Raw genomic sequence first — 24,704 nt, 5'->3', positions numbered from 1 at the left:
TAGCTTGTGGTGATGGAATGAAAGCAGCTTTCTGCAGCCTGAGCTATTAGCTTTGCTCGAGAGAAGGTGGTGAGAAATTCAGACCATCTTTCATACATGTCTAACCTGTGTGCAAAAATAATCAGACACAGCCCTCCAACGCTCACAGAATGATCTGAAAAATGGTGGGTGAAGCTGGAAAAGCGGGTCACAGTGAAAGGAAGGCTCTTACCTGCTCATTATAAGCCCCTGCCTCAATCATAATGCCATGTCCTGCTCCTCTGACATTTAAACTACCCTGGTATCAAGCACTTGCCTATTTGAAGTATCTTAACACATGGCCTGGAAGGAGGGCCAACAGGACCTCAGCATGGCTCTAAGGGGCCTTAGTATCTTCTGACAATGCAGTCAGTGCGACTGTTTACATATAAGACCTGCGCCTGGGCCTGCAGCTCTCTCCCCTGATTGAATTCCTTCTGGAAAGGAATATCCAGGTAAGATTAGAGAACCAGTATGCAGCATGCAACCACCGATCAGGAATCAGCAGAAACACAGCCACCCATGCTTGGCTCAGAAACCAGATTCAAGGCGCTGGCAGGAATTCGCCCTTGGGAAGCTGCAGCTTAACCTTCTAGTTCCTCAGGCTCCCTGCCTCCTTGGCAGAGGCCAAGCCAAACAGGGATCCTGGGTGAGGCCAGGCTGGACAGCCAATGCCAGCTCACTCGGGCTTAGCCCAGGGCTGGGAGGGGCCCAGGCAAACCTGCAGGATGCCAGGTGCTGGGCGGGATCCCAGGGAGAGGCAGGTTTCTGCAGCGCCCATTTCCTAGTGGAAAAGTGCGGGTTTCCCCAAGGCTATTGAGTGAAATACTCAAACTGTCTTCAGCCAGGGTCTAATCTAGCTAGAATCACCTGGATCCGGGATGAAGCTGGATCCAGTTACAGGCCTTGGCAGGCAGGAAGAGAGGTTTGCTACAACTGATCTCCAGTTAACACAGTCTCAAGGACCAGCCCAGCCAAGGGGTGCAGAATTAGGATCTGCAGTCTTTGCCCCCAGGCAGCCCCACTGACATCTTGAAGGGTTTGTTCCATTATCAGAGGGAGAGGAAGGGGAGAAGCCTTTGTTCTAGTATCAAAGAGAGAGAAAGGGAGAGAAGAATGGAGATGCTTGTCTGGGGCTATTTATTTTCTTTTAAAGTGTAAACTGAATTGGAAATGTCCACAGGGACACCAAAGGCATTTTGATTGTCAGCCCGTTTGGTGGGCAATATGTTCACTCTCTGTTCTGCCCTGCACACTGTTGGCACTTGACAAATGGGTGACAACACCTCTGTTGTGGTGGCTGCCTTTACAGGAGTACTTGGGTGGCCCAGGAGGGCTTCGTGACACTCATCAGGGCTTCCTGCTCATTAAAACGGATGCTACAGCACTCTGCAAGGACACTGGGTAGACTAACTCCAAGTTGAGAACGTTTCTCCTTTCTCTGGGAACCCGAATACAATACCCCAGATCTTGGGGAATATGGAGAAGAGAGTGAACTGAGAGTCAGTGCTGAGAAGGCTGTCCTCAGCTTAGGTGTCTCTGATGAATGCAATCCCAGGGTGTGCTTTTCCTCTGGAGCGAGTCTGCTCTTATCAATTTTAATGATAAATAACTGAGTATGCACTTCCCATTCGTGTACACACGTAGACACCCTGTCTCCACTCAGGGAGGTAAGATTAGGTACCTGGGCCTTTTAGTCTCTTTGATTTCCTGTCACTCAGCCCCAAATGCAGAAGCTCAGTGGATAAGGCATTCCCAGGGAATGACAAACAGCATGGACGTTTCAAGAAGGTTAAAGTTGGTGGTTGAGGGTGAGAGAGGTGGGGAGGGGAGGAAGAACCCATCCCAAGGAGGCTCATCTTTGCCATTGTCTAGTTTTAAAAACTCAGTTTACTCTTCTAAGTCCCTTGGCTTTGAGGCTGTCCCAGTAGACACGGGGCAGTATCCGCACCTGGGAGACAGGCGGTCCGGGCCAGAGCAGAAGGACTGCAGATTCTCAGATGACTTAGACTGAGTCACCAGCCCAGGCCTCCTTCGTTAACCAGAGGCCAGGCCCCAGTTTTGTAACACTTGAAGTCCCCGCTGGTGGAGGGTGAACCCGCCCTGATCTGCATACAATGAAGATGATTGCAGGCCTGGGTGAGAACTAAGGCCTGAGGACCCACGGCCCTCCAGGCTGCCCAGAGACGGGGGTGCAGGGGGAGGGGGGCTTATCCCATTATTCATACCACTGCTTCCTGGTCTTCTGAGCCATGCCAACCCCACTTCCCTCAATTCACTCCAAAAGAGCCTTATTGAGCTGTCCTCAATCAAGCGCCCCCCCCACCCCCCCCCCCCCCGCCCCTGCCATGGCAAGTCCTGTCTTCAAGGCCAGGAAGTGCCACTGTTGACATCGCATCCATGGAGGGAAGGAGAGGTAAGTCGGTGATGTCACCCCGTGCTCTTGAAAATGGAGGAGGTTTGCTCTCATGCCAGGTGCTCTGCATTCTTTGATGTTGGCTAAGGCCAGAGCCCCTGTGACACAAACCAGGATGGGGCACAGTCACTCCAGAATGCTTACACCATCTTTTAATAGTAAATCGAAAGAACACGGAAGATAAAATGTACAGCAATCACAATTAGATTAATTTATTTATTCATTAGTGAGGAATTTTCCATTTCTTTCTACATGAGTAAAAGGTACAGGCTGCATGGCTTTGGATGGAATTTGATTAATGAGAGACAGATTTGGATAAAAAATTTGTAAGGTCTCGAATGCCAGGCTACTGCCTTGGATGGTATTCAGAGGGGAGCCATTGGAAGTTTATAATTAAAACATGATTTGCTCTTTCCTAATGCTTTCCTGTAGACTTTAAGAGTCTGCCTACAGATTCAGCAAAGCCTGGAGTTCTACGACATGAGTGGTGAGTGGTTCTGAGGACTGGGACGCTGGCTGCAGACTATGGGGTCCTTTGTCTACTGCGGCCCGTCCTGGTCCTTTGTCAAGGTGTGACAGGGCCTCTCTGGCCATCCATCCCATGTCCTGTGTCAGGAAATAAGGAAGCAGAGGCAGGGCAGCTGGGAAAGGGCTGAGGTGACCTAACCTCTCCCTTTTAGGTTCAGGGGCCCACCCTCGAGGCACGGCCTGTAAGAGAAGTGGACCCACAGCTGAGTAACCAAAACAACACACCCAGCCAGTAATTGTCACCTCCACACCAGCCAGTGACCTGTCAGCCAGTGCACAGCTCTCACTGAGAAGTTCCCGTGCACAAGTCACCTTGGGGATCCAAGTGCCTGTGAACCATGGCTCGGGGCTTACATAAATTGAATTAGGGAAGTGAGACATGCGCACATGAGAAGTTCCAGAAGCAGCTAAGGATTGTTGCAGACCCTGAGTGAGTGCAGTAGTGGGCGGGCTTTGAGAGGAGGTGGGGCTGGCGCTGAGGCTTGAAAAAGAAACAGTTATGTTAGGAAACCAGAAGACGGGAGCGTGCTTTGGGCACGGTGAGAAAGGAGTGGATATTACGTGCAAGTACGCTTGAGAAAACGCCATTGCTCAGCACGGCGGCGCTGGGGCCCATGGTGGGGGGCTGGAGCAAAGGCAGGTTCGAATCCATCTTTGGAAGTCCTTGAAAGTCAGGCTAGGGGTTTGGAGTGTATTCAGAGGGGAGCTGTGAGAAAGTTTTGGTAAGGAGGATGAGATTCAATCAGACAGTATTTATTGAGAACATACCATGTGACAGGGACTGTGGTAGGTCCCGGGGGCTCAGCCATGATTCAGACATGGTCTTTGCCCTGAGAGAGGTTCTTGTTTGGGCGACATGACAGGTAAGAAGCAGATACTTTCAGTAAAATACGGTAAGTGCTATGGTGGAAATATTCACATGTTGCTGTCAGACCTTAATGATGAGGCACAAAGCCTGGTCACATGGAGCATGGTGTGGGAGGTAGGGAAAGGCATGTGATGAAATTGTTGGCAACAGGAGTTTGTGCTTTATCCTGAGGGCAATGCAGGGAGGCAGGGGAGACACAGTGCCCCGGAGGATGAACCCGGAACCAAGGGAGTGGCAGGGAGGACATGAGAGAACTTAGGAGATAGATGAGCAAGGGGAGGGAGGGAGAGAGTAGGAAGCGGTCATGAATTTAGGTGGATGAGTCTGGCAGAGCTCTGAAGGAAGGACAGGGTAGGAAGACACTAGGAGGTCAAGACATCCAGCAGGAAGCCATTGACCTTGGCTTGGCGTGAGGCGATAGAAGCTGGCACTGAGAAGAACAAGAATGAAAGAGAGGGCAGGCCCCTATCCAGCTCTTAGGATGGTGGTGCCGCCTTGCTGAGGATGATGCATGGGTTATTCAGGGGAAAGAAGTCATCTCAGTGCCACCAGTTACCTCTTTTAAATAAATCTATTCATTCTTTTTGTTATAGACAAAGAAGACGAAAATGTCCCCCAGCCTCTCAAAGACCACACCCACTGCTGACACTTGGGAAATATTTTTGTCAAGTGGTTTCTCCTGCATCGGTTTTTATTGTTGTAATCATCCCATGTCTACAATTTTGTATCCTGCTGTGTGTAACATTCTAGTTTGTATATTTTTTGCGTGTTAAGTTTATCCTTGTTATTACAAATGTTCATGTTTTTATATATATTTATATGAAAAGGCTCAAGTCACGCCTTTTTTTTCTTCCTTAGCCGTAGACTTTGAAAATGTTGCTTCCTTTCTATTCTTTCTCTCTCTCCCCGCTCCTTCTTTTCTTCCTTTCTTTCTTTTTCTTACACTTTCTAGTTCCCTCCTCACTGCCTACTTTCATTTCAAGTCCCCCTTTTCCAGCATCATGAATGAGCCTGTCTTTCAAATCTGTAAGTATCTGTAAGACATACACCAGAGGATTGCTCTAAGGCCTACCCTCCCAGAAGTTTTGAGGAATCTGCTGGGCTGAGGAGATTTCTGGTGATGGCAGGCGTCACTCAGAGAGGCTGGGGTCTGGTGGCTCCTTATTCTAAGCCAGGGACAGTTGTCAAGATGAAGAGGAGAAGAAAGTGAGACTGGACCATGGTATGTAAAGTTGTTTCCGGATTTTCAAGCTCACAGAGGCTCAAAGAGAGGGAAATATAACATATTCTACTTAGAAAAAAAATATGTGGCCTGTCAACTAAGTCACTGACCCACACTTGGAAAGAGAGTTTTAATATTATATGGTGTTTACAGCGATGTTGCATAAGAACCGGTTCGCTGTTTCCTTGTTTGGTATCATTAGTAGGTAGGTACACACAGCCTCTCTCTCTCTCTCTCTCTCTCTGTCTCTGTCTCTCTCTCTCTGTCTCCCTCTCTCTCTCCCCCCACCTCCCATAACCCAGTGAAATTTCCAAAGGAGCCTTTGTTCAGTAATCATGATAACAAGTTCTCTTTGTCTCATGTGCCTGTCACTGTCCCCAGCCCTTGTGTGTGTATTTCTCACGACACCGCCAGGAGGTAGATGCTATCATTACGCACAGAGAGGTTACCTCATTGTCCAAGGACACGCAACCAGTTTGTGCCAGAGCCTGGATTCAAACCCAGGTCACCTGACCCCAAAGCCCATTCTCTTAGCCACAGCATCATACTCCTATTTCTCTGTTATGTACTTTTAGTTTCACAGTGTTCATGTAGAGGATAGAATTCCAGTGGGATTTTATTGCAGCGATGAACATGATGTTCAAAGCTCATTCAACTCGAATGTAGATTAGGTACCAAGAACTCTACATTTTTTACAGTTCAATTTTTGGGTGACTGCTTTTTTCAGGCTAGGCATGGAGCGACTCAGGAAACTCCTTGCCTATTGCTGAACCACCCAGAGAACTGCTTAGTGCTCTGCCTTAGCAGTGCAGCCCAGCCTGAAAGATGGCAAGGCTTTGTGTTCATCTGACATCCACGACCAAGGGTCTCAGAATTAGGACAGTGTGTTCCACTGGCCTAATCTAATTAGAACACTGCCATAACCACTCAGGTTTGTCCCTCGTCTGTCACAGAGTCCACCTCCCACCCTCCAAGGCTTCTGGTCCTGTCTCTTTATCAACTAGCAGAGTAGGAAATCTATGGAGTAGAGAACTTTGTGGGGAAGAGGAAGTCACCAGTGTTGATTTCTGAAGTCCCCTTCTGTGTGCCTCCCTCCTGTAAAACTCTTGAATGACTTTCACTCCGTGTCGCAGCCCTGCTTGAAGTCCACCCACCCCCACTTGCCACATGCTTCCTGCCCCAAATGTCAAGGTTTTCATTTGACCATGATATAATGAGCTGTGTAAAATTAAAAACAGCTAAATACCATCTTATTTACAGTAATTTTCTATTTTCTGAAGTCATCACAAAACCTCTCCTTAACGACGCCAACCTCCAGATCATTCCAATCACCAAGGGGAAGCCCGGGCACTACAGCCACCAACCACAACGTAAACTGCCCAGAGCCAGAGGGCTCACTCGCCCTCACTCTGTCCTCACCCCGGGTGGGTCTTTCCATCACATGCTTTTTCGGCAACAGGGAGCCAGAGCAGAGGGAATGCTCAGTTTCCTTTCCAAAAACTGGGGACACTTAAAAATATCTCCAAGTAAGCAGCCAGGGTTCAGAGGAATGCTGTTCACAGTTGGAGCAGCCCAGTGTTGGGATTCAGGCACCCAAGTGCCCTCAAACCTGCACTTGCGCTGTGGCCAAGGCCCAGCGTGTGAGCACCTGTAGCAGACCCCCTTGGTCCGCTGTATCTCCATCTGGGTGGATGACCTGACCACATCCCTAATTCTCCTTAAGGCCAACACCTATGGACTGAATTGTGTCCGCTTCCCCCGATTTCACAGGTTGAAGTCTTAAACCCCAGTACTCAGAATGTGACTGTATTTGGAGATAGGGCCATTAAGGAGGCAATTAAGGTTAAATGAGGTCATAACGTCTACCCTAATCCTGTAGGTCGAGTGTCCTTATAAGAGGAGGGAGAGACACAAAGGATGTGCATGTGCTGGAGGGAAGGCCACAGGAAGACACAGTGAGAAGGCAGCCATTTGCAAGCAAAGGAATGAGGCCTTAGGAGAAATCAGACTTGTTAGCACTTGATCTTGGACTTCCAGTCTGTATTTTGAAAACAAAATTCATTTCATAATTTGGGCCCTTACTGGATTTTTTTTTTTTTTTTTGAGGAAGATTAGCCCTGAGCTAACTGCTGCCATTCCTCCACTTTTTGCTGAGGAAGACTGGCCCTGAGCTAACATCCATGCCCATCTTCCTCTACTTTATATGTGGGACGCCTACCACAGCATGGCTTGCCAAGCGGTGCCATGTCCGCACCCGGGATCCGAACCGGCAATCCCCGGGCCCCTGAAGCGGAACGTGCGCACTTAACCATTGCGCCACGGGGCCAGCCTCCTGGATTTTGTTTTTTTTCAAATATATAACATGATTCCATATCTCAAAATAGATCATAGATATCAAACTTCAGTATGATTTCCTGACATAGTTAAGTCTGTATTTTTTCTTGCAAATTACCCATCCTTACAGTCATTCTTTTAAGCTTGTTGAGTATAGATTTAATATTGTCATGTGTGGTGAGTCTCTGCTTTTTATCAAGTTTCGTTCCTGGAAAGTTTATGACAAAGTGAATTGCCTTAAAGTAGATTATATTTTACCATAGGAACAAGAATAGAATTGAGAGTCTTATTCTTGATTTAACATCAAATGAATTTCAGATATGACCATAATATGTCACAAAAGCAAAAACACAGCAGTTTTAAACCCCTGTAATCGATTACAAGAGTAAAATTAATGTCCAAGCCATTTAAAACGGGATTAAGTAGATTATATATATTTTGTAATGAAAAGCACTCTCTCTGTGTATAAAATAGAAATGTCCCTGTTTTTCCACCTCTTCCCTGACAGTTCATTCTACACACTGGCACCAGATTCATCTTAATAGATGAGGCTCCAAGTTGACACAGCTTCACTGGCTCCCCTTCACTTGTAGGATCAAGGTGAAACGCCTGAGCATGGACGTTCCCCCCAGGAGAGCCTCAGCTACTTCCTACCCCCTCTCACTGCCCAGCACTAGCCCACTGCTTAGCAAACTGGTTAGCAGCTCTGGGTCCTTCACGCACATCCCAGGCTTTTCTCGCCTTGGTGTCCCTGTTCTCTCTCTCCACCCGTTCAACCCTTGCCCATCTCTCTACCTACGCAAATCCCATTCCTCCTGCAAGGCTCTGCTCAAGTCCCTCTGCCTCCCAGGCCTCACCCAATGCCCCTGCAGCCCAAGAGGACTCACCTGCCTGACGCCAAATCACGGGTGGGCAGGTGACCTTGCCCGGGTTGGGACATCTCTCTATGCTGTGCCTGCTAGGTTGTGCTATCCATGCTGGACGGCTTAATCCATCTACCACTGTGCTTTGTAAAGAGAAGGGAGAGAAAACCAACTTTTGCTGAGGACCTACTATGGGCCAGGCACCATGTCCCGCATTTTTATACATGTTCCCTCATTGAATCCTTTCAACAACCTTACGCAGTAGGTATTAGTGTTTCCATTTTAACGACTGAGAATACAGAGGATGAATAACTCCTTCAAGTAAATCAGCTAAGAAACGATGGAATCAGAAGTGAAACTGAGAAAGTACACAAGAAGGATATAAAACCAGAAATCAGGAGATCTCCAATTCAATTAACCTCTTTGAATCTCATTTTTTCTCATTAACGAAGAGGGCTGACAATACCCACGTCACGGAAATGTGCGAATTAACTGCAGACATACTTTGGAAAGCCTTTATCAGCTATGGAGGTATTATTTCTCACGATGCCTAGCATACTCTGATGCGCAGTAAATATTTGTTGCTAGATTGATTTCTAATTCTTCTCCTAAGAGTTGTAATATCTGTCAGTCTCGCCCGCCATGTCTCCCTGCTCTTAGCTGGTTATAATAATATTCATGTTTTCAACTGTGAAAAAGAAATCATGCTGTGATCTGCTGAGAACCATTTTCCAGTCCAGAGTGATCGCATAGTCAACACGTACCTGCACACGTTTACAAACATTGCTAATGTCCTCAGGAGACTTCTTTCCAGTATTTTCTAGTCTGCGTTGGGGAGTACTAACGAACTCCACTGTGTAAGACCAGTTTGTTTCTATTCTTTGGAAGATAACAATGGTCAACAATCATTGCTGTGTCTCCTGTGTGTAGGGCTCACTTAAATGGGCTGAAAACCCTTGATAGGGGGTGATTATCAGCTTTTTCTCTCCAGACCAAGCTACCTAAGAAAAGAAGCATTGGTCACATGCTAAGTCATTTATTTTTGCTAAGAGTTCCATTCCTTTGCATGATAATGGTAACCGTGTTTCGGCTTCTGACTTATCTTTCCACACCTGAATATTTGTGCACTGTATTCAGCATCTTTTGTGGTCTAGGTTTCTATTATTTATTTGGGTCTTCAGGTTTCCTTCTCTGTCATCGTCCTTCCTTTCACGATTACCCAGCTTACCTCCTTGCAAACACATCTTCTTTCTTTATTCTCGTCACAGTATGATTTTGACCCTCAGCTTTCCTATTTAACCTTTCAGAAATTTCCTGAAGCAGTCTCCTCTTGCTCTGGTGTAATTAGAGTTCCTGTCTCCGAAACTCTATCCTCAGAACTTGTTCTTGTCCTTAATTTCTCTCCTGCTTGTAAATTTCCTTTCACCTAAAGGAGGAAAATCAGTAACTCTTTAAATTTCTTAACTGTAATTTTAATATCTTGGCTTCTTTTTATAGGAAACTTCCTTACCCTTTGGAGCTCCTTTTCCACCACAACTGACTGAACAAAATCAAAGTTATTTTTAAGATGGAATGGTCCACACAAATCGGTAGTAACAGCACTTTTGCGTAAAGTTAATAACTTCTAGATATAGATTTTATTTCTCTGTCAGATGTTTTTGCTCTATAAGATTACCCAGTGATTAAAACAGAGACCTCATCCAAACAAATCCATCCTATAGCACACAACCCTTTCCCTTCTGTGTCCAGGACACAAGCCTTTTTCACTCTGCCTAGTTCAACTCTTCATAAATATTAATTGATCCCATTGATTCATCTTTCCATCTTACATCCATTAATAGACACCTCTCTGGATGGACATCAGACAGTTTATCCACTTTAACCAGCCTCATCGATTCTCTTTTCTGGAGAACGCTTGCTTTAGAGAAGTCAGAGGAAACTTGCTTCTCCTCCTGCTTCCTTTGTCAGGTCTCCCGAGGAAGAGCCAATGGTGAGAGGAGGTCTAACCCCTCCATCTTTCCTGTCTTCCTCTCTGTCCTCATAGTGCCCTTTTTTGCCCCAGAGCATTCCCTCCTGTCTTCCCACAGGGCTCACCCTCCACACCACTTGTTACTCAGCGTCCGTGCTGCCCGCCTGTCATTGCAGTGCCACCCTTCCAGGTGGCCTGGGTGGCCATCGTTCTTGGTCCATGGGTGTTCCCGGGAGTCCTGTTGAGCAGAGATGCGATAGGACCAGGGTCACTGATGGGATTACTAATGGATTGCTGACAGATGGGGCAGACAGGAGGTCAGTCAGAGCTACTCTGGCTGCGGTGACAGCTGGTCTTCCTTGGTCAAGCAGACCCAACTCTCCTCACAGGGGGAGACTCTGCTAGGATGGTTGGGATGGACTGAGGCAAATATGCATCCTCCGGGCAGTGGCCCTTTCCTTTGCTGGCTTTATTGAGAGAGAGGTCTCCAGTACAGAGTGGCCCTCTCCTTCCATGGGGCCACCTGAGGCAAAGAAACTGTTTCTGTGCTGCTTGAGTATAATCTCTTTGGGAAATGGGGTGCTTAACGCCTAGAAGAGGTGAGTCTTAAGGGAGCCTGAGAGGGAATTAGGTCACAGGTGCCCAGCAGACCCACTTGTACCAGCTGCTCTAGAAAGGAAAGCAGTCTTGTAAATAGAAGGCAGAAGTGTATACATGGTCACAGACAGAGGTCAGGGTGGAAGTGAGAACTGAAATTCAGGTTTCTTACCATTAGAGTCCCCTCTCCCCCATTGCCTGCCAGGGGAATAGTGAATAATAGATAGTAATAATAAGAAGAAGAATAGTTAACCCATGTATGCTCTCTATATGCTAGACATTGTTCTAATGGTTTAATACATAACATTTAATCCTCATATCAACTACAATAGTCCCCATTTAACAGATGGGGGAAAGGGACACTCATAAGTTAAGTGACCAAGGTCACAAGAGAGAACGGTGTGATACCAGGACTCAAACCCTGGCAGTCTGGGTCCAGAGTCCACAGTCTTATCCACATGTGTGTGTGTGCATATGCATGCCTGTGTTCATGCACATGTGCGTGAGAGAAAAGGAGATACAGACGTGGAGATGGTGATAAGCATATGGCTCATGTGGTTCCTCTCCAAAAAGTATTCCCAGACTAAATAATGGTTCCAAGAGTGCCTGTTAAGTCTTCTCCAATCCTTACCACAATCCAGCGAGATTTTTCAGTTTCTAAGTAAGAAAAAAGAAACTCAGAAAAGTGGAGCGAATTGCCCAGGACCACTCAGAGAGTATGGGTGACCAGGATTAGAATCAAGGCCACATTCTTTCCAGGAAAACCCCAGGCCTTGTCTGGAGAGGACCCCTCCCCTTGCCAAGTGCATGGGCCAATCAGATAGCTCACAGAACTCGTTCATAAGTTTTTTTGAATTTTCGTTACACATGTCATTGAAAGATCCTCGTATCTATATCATCTGGCTGATAAATTTAATAAGATCTGATCTGACTCTATAGATCACTGGAAGAACAGAATGGACCCCTCTTTGCTGATCATTTTTGTAGGGAATATCAATCCAATATTCTGGATTCATTGACGGGCACGTATTTCCAGAACTAAAGAGATAGCCCAGTGATAGTCCCTAATGCTTATCCTTGAAGAAGGAGCTGCCCCCAAATGCAAGGAAAGATGCTACAAAAGACTATTCCTGCTCCTTAATTTAACCTAGCATCTGCTTGTTTTTGTCCTTCCCCTTCAAGGGGTTTTTTGACTAGCCAGAAGGTAAGAATGTTGTCTGAGTCCTAATCTGGACAAACTTGACCTGCGAACTCACACGTGGCTTCAGGCAGCATCGTTTTGTGTGTGATTTCATCTGGAGGATGAAGGCATAGGTAGCTGGGGGAGCAACTGAAATGGGGAGGCCAGAGTGGCATCTGTCTCAGAAATTGTCTCAGGCCTAGCAGTGTAAATTCATGCTCAATCCCCGGGCCAGAAGGTCTGCAGGCATTGCTGTAGGAGCTGATTCATGGAGGGCTCAGGGAGGAGGGGGCAGGAACATTCTGCTTTGAGGGAGTGCCAGAGTCACGTGGGGTGGGGGAGGGGACTGTTACCTTCCCTTCCATAGGGGTCTGGGCAAGGGGTGGGGGGGAGCTGGATGTTCTCTGTGGGGTGGGATGGGGTGGGGGTGGGGAAGCCAGCAGAACAACGGCAGGGCTGCTAGTGAGCACCTGTGAGACGCCCTTCAGGGCCCACAGAGATTCTTGGAAGGCGGCGCCGAGGACTGAAATCCTCTATTCCGTACTCCGGTGTGTTGGGGTGATCAGAGCCTGTGAAATCTGGGTTGTTACTGTTAATGTGACTCATGAGTATCCACACATCATTGGAGCCTGGCCTTATGAGAGCAATACTCACATGAGTGGGGTGGTCCATGAATACAGGTGCGGTGGGTTCTCCACCACCAGGCAGCCTTTGAAAAGGAGGGAGGCTCACATTCGTGCTTGGGGATATAAACACATGATATAAGAATATATAAATATAGATACATTTCTCTTTGAAAAGATATCTCAAGGCCTTTAGTTCCAGGATTGTGGATACGATCCGAGTTACAGGAGCTCGGAGTGTGGAAGCCTGTGCCTGTGCGGACTTAGAGAAATAAAAGCACACAAAGTAAATCCTGGGATCAGCGAGGGCCCTGGAAAGCCCCTCGTCCGGAGGCTGAGAACACACGGGCCGAGTAACGGCACGTCCACCTTGGCAGGTGCGCTGCGTGACTGCCCGGGGGAGCTCCCCGCGGTGCCTGCTCATCCAGGGTATTTCCACAGGCATCCAGATACAGACACATTTCACGAGCATGGGGGTTCACCAGGAGCTCAGCCCACAGCTCCCACCCAGGCTTTCCAGCTCCCCCAACGCTGTCCCCAAAATTCCCAAGCAGCCGTTAGAGCCAGATCCCGTGCAAGCCGGGACAGGACTCTCCCGTGCCTTCACCAGTTCCGGGCAGACCACCAGCGGTGCCGGGCACAGTCCACGTATCTGCTAAGTCTTTCATCTTAATATGGTGTCTTGGTACTTTAATTAAAGGATCCCAGAAAGCTGATTCCTGAAGGAGGCTGGTGTTGAGCCAGGTCCTTATATAACACACCTACTTGCTATAAACAAGAGCACCACAGAAAGATTTCCTACTGCATTGAAAGCACTCCCTTCTTTTCCCGCAGTTTGGACAACAGCCTTGAAATGGTCATCAATAAGGACGACATTATTCCACATTTAATGTTGTACTTATGTGTTCTGTCCCTTTCTGTTCCCCTCCTTCTTCCCCCACCTTGAACTCCTCACCTTGGAAGGAAATAGAGACTTTTCCTCAGCGTAATCCTCCTGAGCAGGCTGCTAGGCCTGTCACCGGTAGCGGCCGCCTTGGCAGCTGCATCGGTTGCTGAGGGCCTGGTGAGGGGCATGGATAAGCCTGTTGACGGAAGTGAGAGGAAAGGTCCTTAGCAACCCTTCTTGTCCTGCTGTTCTTTTCAGGCCCTCATCAGCTTTGCCAGAGGGGGAATTATACTGCAGGTTTCAGGAGCTGTCTTTGTCAGGGGACACAGCACAGTCAGCGGGATGTTGGAGGGAAATTCCATTAAAAGGAAGAGAGATAGAGTTGGATTATAAACGAAGAAGCGCATATCCTCTCTCACTTCCTGAAGCTGAGCCAAGTGACTTCCAGAAAAGGTAGGAAGAAGCTTGGCTTTATCTCCTAGTCCCTCTCAGCCCCCTGGCCTCTGTGAGTGGGTTTTGCTTTTTGAGGAAGCCTGAATACTACCCTCCCAACTCTTGATCTGCCTAGCTGTCTCCCTAATGTTGAGAGATTTCAGTTCCCAGATAAATGGCGGGAAATCGCTTCAGGGAGAGGGAAGACTGATGGTGATGAACGCTCTGGATGTGGCCCAGGGAGGAAGCCACCTGACGGCAGTGCATGCTGGGGCTATCGTTCTCATGTACTCCATGAGGTCAACAAGAGGCAGGCAGAGCTCACATCGTATACCTGAGCTGTGTCACATGGACGCTTGCTGGAGCCTGGGGTCCAGGCTGGGAGACCAGACAGCTCAGCTCACCCACTCGTCACCTGAAGATGTGAGAAAGCTACTCAACCTCCTTATCCTCATTTATGTTTTGCCCCTTCGTCTGTTAAGAAATGAGTTAATGCTTTATGATTTCCTATCACTTTTTTCTGTCAATTAATACTTATACTTTGAACAAGTTTTGTTTTCTACACTTCACGTCTATGTTACTTAGGACTTAAAATTTATGCCTGTTATTGATTTCATTCCTGAAGGTGATATTCTTTATCAACAAAATATTACCTTCTGGGACCCATCAATTTTTGCAGCCTTAAATTTTAATTTGACTGATACTAATTTTGTAATATTTATTTTCTTTTTGGTTTGTGTTTGCCTGGTGAATTGCTCCAGTATTTTCATTTTTATGAGTTAGTATGCCTCTTTATAGGCAGCATGTAGCTGAATTTTCTAGGAAAATATAAGTTAAGTCTATAAGAAGTAGGTGCCTTAATAAATCAATAGCTATAGAGGATACTAAGCAAGTTGTTGGAGGACTGCTTTCAAGAAAGTCAGAAGGCTCAGATAGGTGTATAGTTTATGGGTGAGTTTTTTCAAACTTAGAACAAAAAATTGATTCCCACACTAAATAAATCATTGCAAAACACATTAAAATATGTAACGCTTTCCAAATCAGTTTATAAATTTGTGTGATCTTGTTAACAAATCTGATGAACCTAGAACGAAAAAAGCAACTACACACCAATCTCATTGATAAGTACAGATAAAAAACTTAAAAATGTTTTAGCAAATCAAATCCAGAAGCATATTAGAAGAATAACATGTCATACCAAGGAAGTTTTATTCCAGGAATGCAAGGAAGGTTCAATGTGAAGAAACTAATAATCGAGTTTATCACACAGAAACATTTGAGAAAAAAATGATAATCTCAACGGATACTAAAAAGGCATTTGGTAAAATTCAACATTCATTCCCAATAAAACCAATCTATAACCAAATAACCAACATCACAGTTAACAATAAAATAATAAGGATATTCCCATTAAAACTGGGAAACTGATAAGGATGTTTATTACTTTCATTATTCTTAAACATTTTCCTAGAAAGTTCCGTTATAAAACATACAGAGAAAATAAGTAAAAATATCAAAAAAGAGGAAAAAGTATTGCAAATTATATGACTGTCTATCTAAAGAAACCTGAGTAAAATTTTAAAAAGAAATTGTTCATCAAATATATATTTGAGGGGCAATAAAGCTTGATAACCAAGGACAGGGCTCAGGACTGACATCTGAAGCCTAACTCTGCCACTTACCAGCTCTGTGACCACGGATAAATTATTTAACTGCTGACGTTAAATAACTACAAAGTAGCTAACATTTATTGAGCGCTTACTTTGTCCCAGGCATTGTGCTAATCACTTTACCTGCATCCTAGGAGGCAGGTGTTCTTATCACCCCATTACATGGGTGAGAAAACTGAGTCACTCAGTCACTGCCCAACATCACACAGCTGGTGCATGACACAAGTGGGATTTGAGTGGGTGGAATCCGACTCCAGAATCCTTCCTCCTAACTGCCAGGCTGCCCTGCCTTTCCTTGCTTCACCCTGTGATGTTTAGCGACCATTATTATAGTAATATAAAAAAAATCAATACTTTTCCTATATACCATTAATAACCAATTAACAATATATTTAAAAGAATAATTAGATTGAAAACAGCAAAGCGAGATAAAAACCCTAGAAATAAACGCAACAATAAAAGTGCAGGATTCATACGAAGAAAAATAAAAATTTTAATGAGGGACAAAAACGAATATTTGGACAAATAAAGAGATATATAATTTCCTAGATGGGAAGACAGATAATAGGAAGACATAAATTCTTCTGACATAATTTATATATTTAGTGTAACGCCAACAAAAAATCAAAAGGATTTTATTTTTTTGGAATTCAACAAAAGGACAAATGTTCGTTTGCAGGAAAAAATGAGAACAGACAGAATTTTTTGGAAAGTGGAATAAAGGAAAGTGACTTGTGTTGACAGAATTCAAAACGTTTAATAGAGCCATAACAACTCGAACTGTGCAATTCTATGTCTAGCCAATGAAATAAAATAGAAAGTCCAGAAATACACACGATAGAGACACTGTGCAAAAAACACTGAGAGAGAGGATAAATCATTTGATAAAAGGTTTTCTAAAATGAAACGGGAAGAACGTGTCACACACAAAAAACAAATGAGAGATTTGCCTTTGTACACATTTTAAGTAAACGCCAAGAATATGGTGTCAAAAATATAATCAAGTTAAGAGAAAAGATAAACTGCTAAAATATTTGCACGATGTATTCTAAAGACCTCCTTAAAATATAAAGAATTGTTAAAATTAACAAGGCAAAATAAGGATAAGAAGAAACAATTAGGAGAATAAAAATTAATGTGATCAATAAACACACAAAAACATGCTTGTCTGACAACTAATCAAAGACAAGCTGACTAAAGTATTTTGTATGTGAGACGACAATTATACATGTCTTTAATCACCTGGTATTTTATCAGCAACAATCAGTTTAAAAATGTGCTGAAAAGTATATCTATTCTCAATAGCAGCCAAAGCCATAAATCACCAAGTTACAATCCTATCAAAAATATACTTCCTAAATTTTCTAACACATGTAAAAGATTTGATTAAATGAAGATCTGTATCATGATTCTGAAATGAAATGTGAAATATTATAAAAATGCAAATATAACAAATTATTGCAAAGAAATGTACCTCAGCAGCATGGGTGACTCTCACAAGCATCGGTCAGGAAAGAAGTCAGTGACAACAGTTTTCATTTATATCAGGTTCGGAAACAGGCAAACCTAATCTATGATGATCAAAGCCAGGAGGGTGGATACGTCTGGAGAGAGGTCAGGGACGAAGGGGCACATGCAGTGCCTCCTGGGGTCTGGTCAAGTCTGTTTCATGATCTGGGTGATAGACACAAGGCTGTGCTCAGTACACCCAACAAGCTATACATTTATGATTTGTACACTTTTCTATATGAATGTTATACCTCAATTAAGGTTTAATTTAAAAAAGAGAAGTACAGGGGCTGGCCAAGTGGTTAAAGTTCCATGCACTCTGCTTAGGTTGCCCAGGGTTCACAGATTTGGATCCCAGGCATGGACCTACTCCACCCATCAGCCATGTTGTGGAGGCATCCCACATACAAAGTAGAGGAAGATTGCCACAGATGTTAGCTCAGGGCCAATCTTCCTCAAGCAAGAAAAAAAAAAGAGAGGAAGGTTGGCAATGGATGTTAGCTCAGGGTGAATCTTTCTCATCAAAAGAAAAGAGAGAAGTACAAAGTTAGACTCTTACTTCATACTTTATATTTAAAAAGCTACAAGTGAACCATAAGTGTTAAACATAAAATGTTAAGTAATAAAATAGCAGAATGTGAGGTCCATGGGAATAAGCTGTTTGGTCCATACTGCTTGCTGTTTTGGTCCCAGCTTCTAGAATAAAGTCTGGCTCCAAAGATACCTAATATTTACTGAGTGAGTGAATTAGAAGAAAATACCAGTGAATATTTAACTGATATTGAGATGGGAAAGGCCATTCTAAATATAAACATAATGGGAAAGAAGGCATATTTTTAAAACACTCATATACTTAACTACATAGCACTTAAAGCTTGAAGTAAAAAGCCTAAAAGGTATAAACAAAATTAAGGGCAAAAAACCAAACTGGCAAATGGTTGTAACAAATGTGACAGTGAGGATTAATATCTTTAACAATCAATATGGAAAATTCAACCCAGGGAAAAACAGGTAAAAGCAAATGCACAATTGGAAAAAAATACAAATGACCAACTAACACATGTAAAGGTGTTTGATCCCATTAATAACCCAAAAATGCAAATCAAAACTATAAAATGCCAAAGTTTTTTCTTTTTGGATTTTTTTTTTCCTACCAAAGTTTTTCTTCATTCAGTCAACAAGTATTTCTTGAATGACTACCAGGTCAGCATGCCTGGAGATTCCAGAGTCAAAGAAAACAGCCAATGGCCTGCCCTCAGGGAGCTTACATTTTAGTGAGGAACACAAAAGACAATGAACAAATAGCTGGATAAGTAGTTTGTCAGGTGGTGAGCATTCCTACTGGAAACAAAGGGTAGGTTCATTGATTGTAGCAGAAGTCCCACTCTGGAAAGGCATCTTGATGGTGGAGGAGGCTGGTGGGGGCAGGGTGAGGGGGCATATAGGAACTCTGTACTTTCTGCTCAGTTTTGTCCTGAACCTAAAAGTGCTCTAAACAAAATTGTTTTTAAAAAAAAGCAGGGTGAGGGAGACGGGGATATGAGGCCGGTGGCGGAGGTTGGTAGTTGATATGGAGGGATTTTGGAAGGCCTCTCCCATGAGGTGGCATTTGAGCAGAGACCTGAGAAGCGGGAGGTGGTGATCTGCGGTGGAGGGCTGAGCACTCCAGGCAGAGGAACAAGCCAAGACCCTGTGGCAAGAGAACAGCATCTTCACAGAATATCCGGGAGGGCAGGGAGGTGGGGGGGGGGGGGGGGGGGGGGGGGGCGGGACGTGGAGTGAGCAAGGTGTAGAAAGGTAGAAGATGAAGTGGGAGGAGTGGATGAGAGTGGCTGGAGGGTGATCCCATAGGGCTTTGTAAGAAAACTTCAGTTTCCTGCTCTATGAAATAAAGTCTATTAATTAAAAAAAATAAAGAAACTTTCGCTTTTACTCTGTATGAGAATCCAGTTATGGGTTTGCAACAGAAGCGAGACAGGATCTAACTTACACTTTAAGAGGCTCTCTGGCTGCCGTGTTGAGAATGGATTGAGGGTTGGGGTGCTGAGAGCAGTAAAGAGGCCGCTGCAGTGATCCAGGCGGAGGTGATGGTGGCTAGGATGGATGGGCACTTGGGAGAAAGGAAGAAGTGGTCAGGTTCATCTGCATTTTCAAAGTAGAACCAAGCAGATTACGTAGGAAATAGATAGACAGAATGAGAAAGAAGAGTCAAGGGTGACTCCAAGGTTTTTGGCTTGGGCGTAGGGTAGAATCAATGCATTTGGGGTCCTGTTGGAGACAGAGAATGGGTGTAGATGGAATACTGGAGAGCGAGTTAGCAAGTAAGAGGTGATGGCTGGAAAATAGGATGCTTGACGTTGAGATTATGGAGGAGATGCAATTATTGGGAATGACAACAATTAGGAGAGAACCACGTGAGTAGATAGCTGTATGAAGTGTATTGTGGTGAGGTGGAGAACAACATCATTGGAGAAGAGATCAAAGAAGTGAGAGGCCAGAGTATTGGAAATATCAGCCAAGTGAATATTGACGTCACCAAGATCATGACATAAGTAGAGTTGGTGAGAGGGTGTGTGAGCTCCATGTGAGCTATAGGCCAAAAATCTTTCATAAATGAAGAGAAGTGGTGTGGGGAGAAGTAGATGATTGAAGCAAGGCGGGTAGCACATTTTCTGCGACATGATTTTCAAAGCTGGGGGCATTTAGAGAGGAGGCAGGGAAAATGGTCTGGAAGCATTGATAGGAAAAGGCAGCAATGATATACCACTTTGGTAGAAGTAGTTCAAGAAGTGTGGGAGAAAATGAGCTATGATGTCAAGAGGCTGCAGGCAAAGCAGCGTCGTCAGAGGAGAGCTGGGTTCCAGTTACAGCAAGAAGTTGACAGGAACGACCAAGCAAGAGATTGAGGACACAGCGGATTTAGCTGATGGCCGATCATGAGTTCTAGAGGCCACAGTGGAAAGTCTTTGGAGGTGGGGAGGAGTACGGGGTGGGTCAAGTTAAATGAGGTGTGGGGATGAGTCTTGTTGACGGGAGATGACCTGGGGGCTCAGGATGGTGGTGGTACTGTAGGTCAGCAAGGCTGACTGTGGTGGTGGAGTGTTGACTGGAGGGGGGCAGGATGGGAGAGGATCCCTCCAGAGCACGTCGAATCCTAAATGCTCTGCAGTTCCTCCAGGCTCCTGTGGATGAAAATATGGAAGAAACGCGTAGTGTGACCCCCTTCAGTCCTGTCAGGAGAGGGGTGGACACCAGGTGAGGGGCAGCATTACCTGGAGCTCACGGAGCTTGGGGGCTCCTCATCTCCTGTGGGCGAGGCAAGGGTTAAACAGAGGAACGGGAGCAATGCTGGGGAGGGTCTTGGGAGCCAAGCCCTCTCATGCACGACTTGTGAAGGTAGAACTTGGTAAGCTGTTTTTGGAAAAAAGATTTAAATACAGACTGAGAAACTTAAAATTGCGCCTATCTTGTTTCAGCAATTTCTTTCCTAGGAAATTATGGTAAAGATATAATCAAACCTGTTGACGAAGGTGCAAGCTTAGAACGCACATCAGAGCTTTGTTAATGTACCAAAGTAAGTGGAAAAAAGTAAACAATAGGGATCTGTCCAGCAGATTATGACACACCTATACTTTTGAATAACATGAACATTTTTAAAGATTATGTTTTGCAAGAGAGGCAATAACAGGGAAATGCTTGTTGTATAATACATAATCATATTTTAATAATATATTGTGATATATTATTATACATTATATTATAAATATCTGCTATATAATATATAATACTAATAAAAAGCAAGTTCTAAAATTTATATATACAATTTTGTTTTATATTTATATATAAGTACATAATATATAAAAATATATTTTATATATAAATATAATAAAATCCAAATTTTGAAGAGAAATAAAAATGCATAGAAAAAACTGGGAATGAATACACTTAAAATTAATAGATATATATTTTTGTCAGGGTAGAAAGTAAAATTATGGGTGGTTTTTGTTTCTTTCTATACATTTTTTTGCACTTTCCTTTTTGTGTCAATAGCCTGCATTTACTTTCTAGTAATAAAAGTAAAGACTTTTAAAAATATTGAATAAGGGGTCTGGCCAGGCAGCGTAGCAGGTAAGTTTGCACACTCTGCTTCAGTGGCTCAGGGTTTGCTGGTTTAGATCCCGGACGTGGACCGACCCACAGCTTGTCAAGCCATGCTGTGGCAGGCATCCCACATACAAAGTAAAGGAAGATGGGCACAGATGTTAGCTCAGGGCCAGTCTTCCTCAGCAAACAGAGGAGGATTGGTGGCAGATGTTAGCTCAGGGCTAATCTTCCTCAAAAAAATAAAACAAAATTGGGGGCTGGCCCCGTGGCCGAGTGGTTGAGTTCGCGCGCTCCGCTGCAGGCGGCCCAGTGTTTCGTTGGTTCGAGTCCTGGGCGCGGACATGGCACTGCTCGTCGGACCACGCTGGGCGGCGTCCCACATGCCACAGCTAGAGGAGCCCACAACAAAGAATATACAGCTATGTACTGGGGGGCTTTGGGGAGAAAAAGGAAATAATAAAATCTTTAAAAAAAAATAATAAAATAAAATAAAAAAATAAATAAAACAAAATTGGGTAAAATTATTCAAGTAAACGTGGTATTTAAAAGTTAGATTGTGGGCCGGCCAAGTGGCATAGTGGTTCAGTTCACGCACTCTGCTCCAGGGGCCTGGGGTTCAAGGGTTCAGATCCCAGGTGCAGACCTACACCTTGCTCATCGAACCAAGCTGTGGTGGCATCCCACTAAGAAAATGGAGGAAGATTGGCACAGATGTTATCTGAGGGAAAATCTTCCTCACCAAAAAAAAAGAGGAGGACTGGCAATAGATGTTAGCTCAGGGCCAATCTTCCTTACCAAAGAAAAAAGTTAGATTGCAAATGAAATTACATCTCACTCTGTCATGTGCTAGGAATCAACAATCTCCCTCCAATCCAACACTTTGATTATTCTGCTAAATCAGGACTAAACCGGAATTTAAATCAGAGAGTTCAAAAGGCAAAGAATAACAGTGGCGAACTGCAAGAAAAATATCCCAAACTATTTGCAAGTCAGAAGTCAGTGTTCCCCTCTGTATCTACTTCGGGAAGGCTGCCCATAGTCTTTAGGGGAGACAGAAGCATTTCAGGCCTTGACCTCCTCCCATTCCCACCCTAAATAGCTTTTTTCCCAAAAAAGAATAAAGAATACTCAATGAAAACTATTAAAATGCTTGGCAAAACTACACAGACAAACACAGAGGCCAATTAAATATAAATAGTTCATACCAAAACTGTCTTTTTGACCCAGCCACTAACATCTACCCAGCCCCAGATTTAAATGTTCGCATGAAAATGACAGAGCAGGCAAAGGCTGGCCAGCCAGCAGCAGAGGAGCGCCCCTTAAGAGCATTCACGTCTGTCTGCAGAATATGGGTGTAGCATGTTTTCCTAAAAGCACAGGAGAGGGTATAGATTTCTGTCTCCTTAAACCTGGAGAAGGTGGTCTCTTTCTTTCGGATTTATTTTTTCTACCACCCACTACCACTACCACTTTTTTTTTTTTTTTTTTTTAGTCTAAAGTAAGAAGGTCCACTCCCTTCTATGGATTTTGAAATTATTGGTCCTTTTTTTTTTCTTTTAAGGCTTAGCTGCTTTACACTGAAAAAGCATACGCCAATAACCATTATGAGAGACAGATTTTTGGAGGGCAGATGCTACGGGGTGGTTTAACCCCGAGGGCTCCAATCCTGGCCCTGGTATTGAGTGTGTGAGTCTTGCTGTATTCTTTCGCCGCCCTGGGCTTCAGTGTCTCCATCTGTAAATACAAGATGGCAATATCTGCTGTGTTGTGAGGGTTAAATGAGATGATGCTTTGCAACCTCCCAGACTCTGTGCAGTTTAGGGCGATGTTGTCTTCCCTACCTGGCTCAGTGCTGTACATTCGCTACTCTTGAGGGAAAATTGGAACAAAATGCTTGGTAATGCCAAAAGTAAAAAATGGCTGTTAGTCTGTTTATACAAAGATTCTTAAGGTAGGAAATGTACTTTGAATGATCTTTTTTCTGAGAGTGAGGAGAGGGGTTAGTATCATTCATTTATACTCTTTAGGCACCAATAACATGTATTTCTAAGATAGTTTTTGATAAAGAGATAGTCACTTTATAGGCTGCCTCCCTATTTATTAAAAAATAATTAAAACTATTTTGAAGGCACAGCTGAAAACCTCCATTTCCAAAAGTAGAGTGGATTAGATTTCTTGAAATCTCTCCTACTGTAAAACACTTAGAAATGCTGAAAACCTGTAAGATGCTTTTAAATTCGTCATTTGAGTTCTAAGAAAGTAAGGAAAATCCTGGAGTAAAAGATGAAAATGAATGTAAATACCAAAACAGTGAGCACAAGCTAATGTTGCAACTGCCTGGAGAGAGAAAGAGGAGTCAGAAGATGGGGGGGTTGCCAACCTTTTTTTTTTTTAAGATTTTTAAATTTTTTTTTCTTGTTCTCCTCAAAGCCCCCCCCGGTTCATAGTTATGTATTCTTCGTTGTGGGTCCTTCTAGTTGTGGCATGTGGGACGCTGCCTCAGTGTGGCTAGATGAGCAGTGCCACGTCCGCACCCAGGATTCAAACCTACTAAGCACTGGGCCACCTGCAGTGGAGCGTGCAAACTTAACCACTCAGCCACAGGGCCAGCCCTGGGGTTGCCAGTCTTATTAGGCGAGAGGACTTCTCTTTTTCCCCCTGAACTTTCACATTCACACACATGTAGAATACAATATTATAAGTCCCCCATATACCTATCAATCAGATTCTATAGATTCAATCAAGATTTTGCTACATTACATTTAGATTTCTTTTTTCTTAATTTGCTTTTTTATCTTTGCTAAAGTATTTTACATAAAATCCCAGACATCATGTAATTTCACTCTACATACTTCCGTATGCATATCTAAAGGCTATGGATACTTTTAAACAGCATAACAAAAGACGTACAAAGATAAAATTAAAGAATTTAAATAAAAGCCCTATAATGTTAAACTTGAATTGGAAATATTAGCATGCACTCCTGATTTGTTTTTATCTCTTAGGAGAAACGGCTTAGCAAAAATAAAGACTCAGTAGCAATGGATCTTTGATTACTGTCATTTTTTTCTGGCACTAGAGGATATCGCTGGATCATCTGCGACATTTCATGCCCCATACCCGTAATCAGCCATTTCTTTTAAAGAGCCCTGGTTCTAGTTAGTGAGAAATTATAATTAGCAACCAACCCAGAACAGACATAGATGCTAAAATAAGCAGACGAGGATATAGAAGCAGTTATTATAACTGAATCCCATTTATTCAAAACACTAAGGAAGACATGAAACATAATTTTTAAAATTCAATTTCTAAAGATAAAAGCCACAATGTGTGAGATCAAAAGTACACTGAATGGGATGATAGTATTAACAGCAGATTAGACATTATACAAGAAAAGATTTGTGAACTTGAAGGCATAAGCAATATAAACTATCCAAAATGAAAACAGAAAAAGAATTTTTTAAATTTTATTGAGGTCATAACAG

General features: G+C 43.9%; 2 long non-coding RNA genes across 3 annotated transcripts; one reads left to right on the top strand and one right to left on the bottom strand.

Moving 5' to 3' along the window:
• Nucleotides 1-7,618: 7,618 nt before the first annotated feature.
• Nucleotides 7,619-13,686, bottom strand: LOC139074931 (uncharacterized). The gene is made up of 3 exons (XR_011524945.1): nt 13,574-13,686; nt 12,650-12,734; nt 7,619-10,456 (listed from the first exon to the last, which is right to left on the bottom strand). It is a non-coding gene; the product is annotated as an uncharacterized lncRNA (long non-coding RNA).
• Nucleotides 12,414-14,973, top strand: LOC139074932 (uncharacterized). Of its 2 annotated transcripts, none has more exons than XR_011524948.1 (3): nt 12,414-12,543; nt 13,763-13,957; nt 14,101-14,973. It is a non-coding gene; the product is annotated as an uncharacterized lncRNA (long non-coding RNA). The 2 variants fall into 2 exon arrangements; XR_011524946.1 differs by lacking the exon at nt 12,414-12,543 and adding an exon at nt 13,011-13,362.
• The last annotated feature ends 9,731 nt before the right edge of the window (nt 14,974-24,704 follow it).

Source organism: Equus przewalskii, chromosome 1 (assembly GCF_037783145.1).
Source record: "Equus przewalskii isolate Varuska chromosome 1, EquPr2, whole genome shotgun sequence".
In the NCBI taxonomy this organism is placed as follows: domain Eukaryota; kingdom Metazoa; phylum Chordata; class Mammalia; order Perissodactyla; family Equidae; genus Equus; species Equus przewalskii.
This window is presented reverse-complemented; position numbering and strand designations above follow the sequence as displayed.